Source organism: Notothenia coriiceps, unplaced genomic scaffold (genome assembly GCF_000735185.1).
Source record: "Notothenia coriiceps isolate Sejong01 unplaced genomic scaffold, NC01 NC01_scaffold00024667, whole genome shotgun sequence".
Classification (NCBI taxonomy): Eukaryota; Metazoa; Chordata; class Actinopteri; order Perciformes; family Nototheniidae; genus Notothenia; species Notothenia coriiceps.
This window is the reverse complement of record NW_011357368.1, coordinates 5,736,413-5,744,974: the sequence shown is the minus strand read 5'-3', so window position 1 is coordinate 5,744,974 and position 8,562 is coordinate 5,736,413. Positions and strand designations below refer to the sequence as shown.

General features: G+C 39.5%; 2 non-coding genes across 2 annotated transcripts; both read left to right on the top strand.

Annotated features, from left to right (window-relative positions):
- Window positions 1-4,417: 4,417 nt before the first annotated feature.
- On the top strand, window positions 4,418-4,489 carry trnaq-cug (transfer RNA glutamine (anticodon CUG)). Its single transcript has one exon. It is a non-coding gene; the product is annotated as a tRNA-Gln (tRNA).
- Window positions 4,490-4,988: 499 nt separating this feature from the next.
- On the top strand, window positions 4,989-5,060 carry trnaq-cug (transfer RNA glutamine (anticodon CUG)). Its single transcript has one exon. It is a non-coding gene; the product is annotated as a tRNA-Gln (tRNA).
- Window positions 5,061-8,562: the final 3,502 nt, after the last annotated feature.

Sequence of the window (8,562 nt, the reverse complement as noted above, 5' to 3'; positions counted from 1 at the left end):
TACATGCAGATTAACCACACACACACACACACACACACACACACACACACACACACACACACACACACACTCACAGAAACACACACAGACAGAGACACATACACACACACACACACACACACACACACACACACACACACACACACACACACACACACACACACACACACACACCAGTCATGCTAAGCTCCACGGTGTGACAGCATCTGATGGTTATCTCATTTATGTTTCATTGTTACCTCCTGTGAGAGTAAACAGCTGATGTTAAATTCAGATCAACGCACAGCCATGTTACTGTTCCTCTCAGAGTGTGTGACGACAACATTAGTTTATTAATATTATTATTCTTAGAGTAGGGGTCTTAAAAGGATTATCAGTGTGTCAGTGTTATCCAAACTCTCTCCGGAGAACCTCGGGCTATGTTAGCCTCCATCATGTGACCACGCGAGGACTTCATCTGCTCTCAGTTAGCCGCAGTGCAGCGTGGGAGATTTTATAAAAAGTGAAATAAAAGATTGATGACGTCATCATTGTTATTAACGCGGATTCTGTTTTGTTGTTGTTGTTATTATTGTTTGTTTTAATTATTACTGTGTTCAGTTTGAAAGAGTGGTTGTTGGTGCCACATCGGTACAGGCTGACCATGATGACGGACATAATACTGAAATATAGAGATTATTATATACTTTTTTCGTATCCAATGCCTTGTTGAGATTATCTGTATGTTATATTGTTATTTCTTATTTAAGCAAAAGAGAAACAGGCACAAATAAAACACTACAAAAATGCTACTACAACTACTACTGCTAAACATAATACAATGGCCTCATTCATATTGTCCCTATCAAATCGCTTGTTTGCATTATTCAATAATAGCAGTTTTTTGCGTGTAATTTTCGTAATAATATAGCTTAATTAATATTTGCATTATAGAATTACAGCTGTAGTTGTATTAGTATTTTTCGTAAAAAATACATATAAAATAGCTACAACTACTACAACTAGAATAATAATAATGTTTGCACACGTTTGGTAATATTGTTATGTTGCCTAATGGATTTTAAAATATGTTTGTATAGGTTAATATTAATTACACGTCATATTGTAATGTAGGAAGTAGAGAAACGCACGAAAAGCTACTATTTTTCCTTGGATTGTCAGAGCTGTAATATTAGCCTATACTGCATGACATGTCAAATACGTACACAGAGACCAAATACTACTGGCTGGATTAGAATAGCTCTAATGGAGTTGGAATGTTAATATTTGTGCAGAAAACAGAGAAATGTACTTCCGCAGTATACTGGACTAAAACGACTTCAATATAATCAGTCTTCTTCTCGCAGTAAGCACTATCTCTGACAATAGATCAGATAATAACAGGATTTATTTTATATATTTGTATTATGATATTATGCCAACGTCAAGGTGTTTCTTCTCTCTGCTGCATGCAGTCTGAGTTTGAGTCCGTAGAGACACTTTTCTGCCTCCTTGTTTTGTCAAAGTCTCGCAGTTTCCCTCCTTTATTGCCGCCATATAATCCTGCTGCAGGGTCATAAAGCAACAGCATGCATTTGGAGAATAAACGTGACTTTCCCCCCCAAACCGAAGAGTGAGGAGCCGCCATAAAGCAATTTAGCCCAGACAGTCTTATATGGTTTTATTGGACACCCTTTCCTGCCTCGGAGCCTCATCTGCAGCTCGAAATGTTAAAGTCATTGTCTGCAGCAGACACATCTCTGCTCACCACAAGACCCCAGAACACATGACCATTTCACTATGCAGGGGATTAAACCGGAAACAAGGGCGTTAATGACTGCAGGGCGTTTCAGTCTGGATTTGTGGGTTGTTTTGGTGATGTTATACGCAATGATTCACTTTTTAAAAACGGATTAATGCTTTAATTTGATCTATATGATGTAGTTTACATTCAAAATAGACATGCATGATGCAGCTGGAGCGCCTCGGATTTGGTTTTAATGTATATATTTTTATTTCTGTTTTCTTGCTAAGACTGCGAAGTGTTTCAGTCTGAGTTTGGGTTGTTTTACCCATTCCTTTACGGTTTAAAATCCATATGATTTGAGTGGCTTTATTTTAAATACCATGTAGCATCAATGCTGCATTGTACAAAAGGCCCACAGCTTTAATGATACAATTGGCTTTCATTAAAGACATACTTTTAATTATATTTCTGATTTCTTGCAATGAATGCAATGAAAATATCATGCTTGTCTCATTTTCTAAATGATCTCAAATATCTCTGCACACCACATGATCTCAAAACACATGATCATTTATCTATAGGGAGTTAAAACGGAAACAAAGGCGTAAATATGACTCGAGGTCTGATTTGGGTTGTTCTGGGGATGTTTCATGCAATCCGGATTATTGCTAAAGTCTTATCTACATTTTACACTTTAATGTCCAGCATTAAAAGCTGTTGTGCCTCGTACAATTTGCTATAATATGTATTTCTGTTTTCTTGCAATGACTGCGAAGTGTCTCAGTCTGAGTTTGGGTTGTTTTACGCATTCCTTTACGGTTTAAAATCCTGATTATTTGTATGGCTTTATTTTAAATACCATGTAGCATCAATGCTGCATTCTGCAAAAGGCCTACAGCTTTAATGATACACTTGGCTTCATTAAGGACACACTTTTGACTATATTTCTGATTTCTTGCAATGAATGCGATGAAAATATCATGCTTGTCTCATTTTTTTAATTATCTCAAACATCTCTGCACACCACAGGATCTCAAAACACATGATCATTTAACTATAGGGAGTTAAAACGGAAACAAAAACGTAAATATGACTGCGAGGCGTTTCAGTCTGGATTTGGGTTGTTTTGGAGATGTTTCACGCAATCCGGATTATTGCTAAAGTCTTATAAACATTTTACACTTTAATGTCCAGCATTAAAAGCTGTTGTGCCTCGTACAATTTGCTATGTATTTCTGTTTTCTTGCAATGACTGCGAAGTGTCTCAGTCCGGATTTTGGGTTGATGTTGGAGACGTAATTCTTTACTGTTCTAAAACCCGTCTATTGCTTTAACGCCATCTAAATTGTATAGTTTTAATTGACAGCATTCAAAAAGGCCCATGGTGTAATGCCTCATACGAGTTGCGATGATAAAGGACAACACTGTAACTATAATTATCTATTATTGCAAAAGAATTGGATAAAAATAGGATTCTTGTCTCATTTTTACATTACATCTTCGGGGCACTTACGTATTTATGTCCATGTCAATTGTACGTTGATTTTCAATAAGAAATAACTACATTAAAGCTGAGAAATCAAATACCAATGAAACGTGTATTTACAACAACAACAAAAAGGCCTATTCATTTTTATTAACTTTCCTAAATTACGTTTTTTGGAATGTATTTGTTTTCAAGAATGGCCATTTTCTGGTTCTGAATTAAAACCCATTGAAATGTCTACTAACGTCTATCATGACAAACTTTAAAAACCTAAATTTAAAGACCCAATCTCACGCCGAACACACTGAAACATGCAGCCGAAGTAGTGCACAATAAAGACAAAACATGTACATAATCAAATAGATTTAAAAAAAAGATAGGAAGTTATAATTCCGATGAAAGGCTACGGTTTAATTGAACAAAACGCAAGACGCAATCAACTATCAGAGGGACTTGTGCTGCAGAAATGAGAAAGGACGGTGATCAAATCACTGCTCCTGATTAAATGCTGTTCCCAGCACAACATCTGCAATAACATCACATCTAATCACGATAACACAAGACTATAATAACGGCATCATGAATATTTAGACTTTTATTCAGGCTTCCTACAGAACGCTTCATCTGAATTAGGAGGGAGGCAACAACAGAAAGGAGCCTTGTTTATGTAGTTCAGAAGTACATTCACTCTAAGGTAGTTCGTGTCTTTAAATATGTATATGTGCAGCATTGAAGTCGCTTTGACCTTACATGTGTAATGACTGACTTTGTCCGCAAGGTGGACATGTTGTAGTTATTTACCTCGTGTTCACTCATGTTAGAGTGGTGCAGAGATGACGTACTTTGTAGGCTGATACAGAGGGTGTTCCCACAACCAAAAGTCACTGGGTTGTTTTGTTAAACTATACAACATGATGTAACTTTTTTAGAGTATTTCTGATTCTGAAATAAAGGGATATTAAGGCAAACATTAATTTATAAAAGTGATTAAAGGTGATTTGTATAGTTTTAATATTAGACTGCAATGGTCCAACATTGTGTAAAACTACATGGAAACCCTTTTTTTCTACCCCTTGGCTAATATGATTTAAAATGATACATTTACCTCAAAATCCCATCTCTTCTTCTCTATCGTTTGCTTTTCCCTCACTTTTGTATATTGTCTGATTCTTTGTTCAAGTTATTTACCTCGTGTCCACTCATGTGGTTCTATGGTGTAATGGTTAGCACTCAGGACTCTGAATCCTGCGATCCGAGTTCAAATCTCGGTAGAACCTGATTTATTGTGAAGATTAGATAAAATCCGGGTTATTGAAGTAGTTTGATTCAATCTGAGCTCGCGGGTTTTTCTACTGTGTATTATCTCACAATTGTGCATGCAGATTAATAGAGTGGTGCAGAGATAACGTATTTTGTAGGCTGATACAGAGGGTAGCATTGCTTGGTTCCCACAACAAAAAGTCACTGGGTTGTTTTGTTAAACTAACATGATGTAACGTTTTTAGAGTATTTCTGATTCTGAAATAAAGGGATATTAAGGCAAACAATAATTTATAAAAGTGATTAAAGGTGATTTGTATAGTTTTAATATTAGACTGCAATGGTCCAACATTGTGTAAAACTACATTTCTACCCCTTTGCTAATATGATTTAAAATGAGCTTTTTATATATTGACCTCAAAATCTTTTCTTCTCTGTGTCCTATCGTTTGCTTTGCCTTCACTTTTGTATAATCTTGTTTTTTATATCACTTATTTACCTAGCAGTCTCTCATATGGTTCTATGGTGTAATGGTTAGCACTCAGGACTCTGAATCCTGCGATCCGAGTTCAAATCTCGGTAGAACCTGATTTATTGTGAAGATTAGATAAAATCCGGGATATTGAAGTAGTTTGATTCAATCTGAGCTCGCGGGTTTTTCTACTGTGAATTATCTCACAAGTGTGCANTGGGAGCTGCAGATTAAATCTGAGTGGGAGACGAGGCCGTGCTAAAAACTTTTTAAAAACTGCAAACTGCATCTTGAACCGCTGGCTACTCTCTGAATGTCAGTTCGCTTGATTTGACATGCAGTGTCTTTTTCTATGAGCATTTTAAAAAAGGTCAATTTCACATGCCATCATCCTCATTTAGTTTATAAGAAGAAGCAATGTTGATTGAACTACCGTAATTTTCGGACTATAAGCCGCGCCTTTTTTCCCATTTTTCGACGCTGCGGCTTATATAACGGTGCGGCTAATNATTGAACTATATGAATGAGAGTTCAGCAACGCCTTGTGCATCATACTGTACCTTTAGGCAGTTCAAAAAAAAGCAACAAGTGGCTAAAAAACTGAAGAATTTCTTCAGTTTTTTAGCCACTTGTTGCTTTTTTTTGAACTGCCTAAAGGTACAGTATGATGCACAAGGCGTTGCTGAACTCTCATTCATATAGTTCAATCAACATTGCTGCTTCTTATAAACTAAATGAGGATGATGGCATGTGAAATTTACCTTTTTAAAATGCTCATAGAAAAAGCCACTGCATGTCAAATCAAGCGAACTGACACTCAGAGAGTAGCCAGCGGTTCAAGATGCAGTTTTCAGTTTTTAAAAAGTTTTTAGCACGGCCTCGTCTCCCACTCAGATTTAATCTGCAGCTCCCACCGTGATTTTAAAGCAGTCCAGAGCCCAACCCGTGCATTCCTGTTAAAGCTGCTTAGGATTTTTTCACCACAACAACACCGGGGGTCCTCCGGGCGACGTTTGGGTCTACGTCAACCCTATAAGCGGAGGTGCTGTGGACGCTAAATACCGTAGCTGAACACCAATCATACAACAGCCGGAAGACAGCAGAGCACACGCACGCACGCACGCACGCACGCACGCACGCACGCACGCACGCACACACACACACACACACACTTTTTGGCTAACCCAGTTCTGTGTACTGTTATGTTCAGTCATCGTTCTTAATGTTGAACATGAATACATTTACTTTGTACTTTCATAGCAATTTTCTTTCATACTTTCTTGCGGTGAAATAGGTCTTAAATTCTATTCAAAGTGTTCTTAAAAAGTCTTACATTTGAGTTGGTGAAACCTGCAGGAACCCTGGAGTGGATATTCTCACAAGCTGATATTTATTTTTATATGCATTTTGACGCTTCAACCTTTGACTGTGATTTCCTGCTTCAGACGTATCGGGAGCACCTGGAGGGTCAGAAGCATAAGAAGAAGGAGGCCGCTCTGAAGTCTGGGGGTCAGACGGGGGGAAGCACCGGACCCCGAGGTGTTCAGACGCAGTTACGCTGCGAGCTGTGTGACGTGGCCTGCACCGGCGTGGACGCGTACGCTGCTCACATCAGAGGAGCCAAACACCAGAAGGTAACGCAGCTAAGACTGCAAGACCTAGGGCAGGGAGGAGGAGTTTCAGTTGAACAAACAGTATATTTATTTACAATATATCATTTAACTTAACGTGAGGACAACCAAGTGTTAGTAGACTAGATTAGATGTGCTATATTAAATCGTAGTTGAATCTGGATCAAGCAGCATGTAAACAAGGCATTGCTCATGAAACTGTAAAGAGAAAAAAGGATTAAATACATATTAACAATAAAAATATACATTCATTTGTGTACACAGTATAAAAGCACACAGTATGAAATACACTAAGATAGACCAACCTGTTGCTAAATATACTATAACCAGGGGTGCACACAACTTTCTCAGTGAGGTACTCAGATGAGTACCTGGAGTCAGTGTTTGGCACTCCAACTTCCGGCTCCCCTCAAAGTTCCCATGAAGCCCTCTATATCGCGAATGTCGGGGGTGGGGGGGGGGGGGGTAGTAGTGGAGTGCAGAGCTTCGTGACCACAGAGCGTGTGAACGTTGTGATCAGCTGTTTCAGCGCAGTGCTGCTGTACAGACCGACGTTAACAGCAGCCCTGTCTGTGCACACGGAGACCGACTCGTCGTCCGGTGATCTAACCGCCTTCTGGAAAAGCTTCACAAGTACGTCGGTACGCAAATGCGCTTTGTGACACAAGTGACGGTACGCATTTCAGATTGTTGCCGCGCATGCGTACCTGCGTACCACTTCTGTGCACCCCTGACTATAACCATAGATAGTGTATATACATATTAAAGTGTGCAAAGGAGTTTAATGGTAGATTTATTACATTTTTAAACATTGTTGATTATATTTCACAACAGTTGTTAAATCAGAGCGTGTATCAAAAATAGGAATACAAATATCAAAAGCAACACAAAAATGAAACGGTGCAGAATTGTGTTAAAAATAAAGAGTAAAAGCAGCACGTCCTCATCAGAAACGTTCCCTCGAGGCGCAAGCTGTCATCCAGAGAACGGGAGGGTTTAGGCAGCGCCACACAGCAGGCCGTGGGTGTAAAGCCAGCCTACATTTCCGATATGACGTCGTATCGGACGCAAATCTGGATCAGCTCCGTTGTTCTCCCGTTTTTAGAGATTTGAGTAAGGAGGAAAAGAGAGGGTTTTATTTTCTGACTGCTTGAGATCCCCGACACACCGGGGACAAATCTTTATGTATAAAAGACATCAAAAAGTGACTTTTGCATAGGGTTGGGAACCGAAACTCTGTTCCAGATGAGAACCGATAAGAAAATGCCGGGTACCGGGTACCCATACAAAATACACTTTCGGTTCTGCTTAACGGTTCCTAAACGCGGTAGACCCTGTATTCCACCGGGTCCGTCTGCGTCGCGGCGCCCCGGTGGAACACAGCCAGGGTAAGGGCGGACTGGCCATCTGTGTGTTCTGGAGAATCACAGAACGGCCGGTTGTCAGCGGGCCGTTTACGGCCGGCTCGGTTCGCTGACGGCCGGCACCGCCCTTAATTTTAAACGGCATCATATAAGTTGCGCTGACAGGCGACAGAGGTCCACAGTTGCCCCGCAGCGAGGCTCCCCCCGCCCTCCCGTAGAAAGTTCACGAGCTCAGTCACTTCATAACACCAAAGATGGATGGCGGTAAACGCTCTAAAGTGAGGCTCCACTACACTAATAAAGAAAAAGGCAAGGCACCGTGTAATGCCTGTTAATATTTTGCCACAGGCATAGCTCAGTTAAAATAAAGCACAGCTATTGTGCAATACATTTGTATTGCATGTATATTTTGTATTTGTAAAAACGTCAGTTAAAGCTTAAAAGAATAAAGATATTTTTGTATAAACGTTTGACCTCTTTCTTTTACAATTTTGGAATCGAAACGGGGAATCGACAAGAATCGGAATCGATACACTTCAAACGATACCCATCCCTACTTTTGCATGATAGGTCCCTTTTTAAGATATTTAAAATGGCACTGTCGTATACATTTAATTAATCCA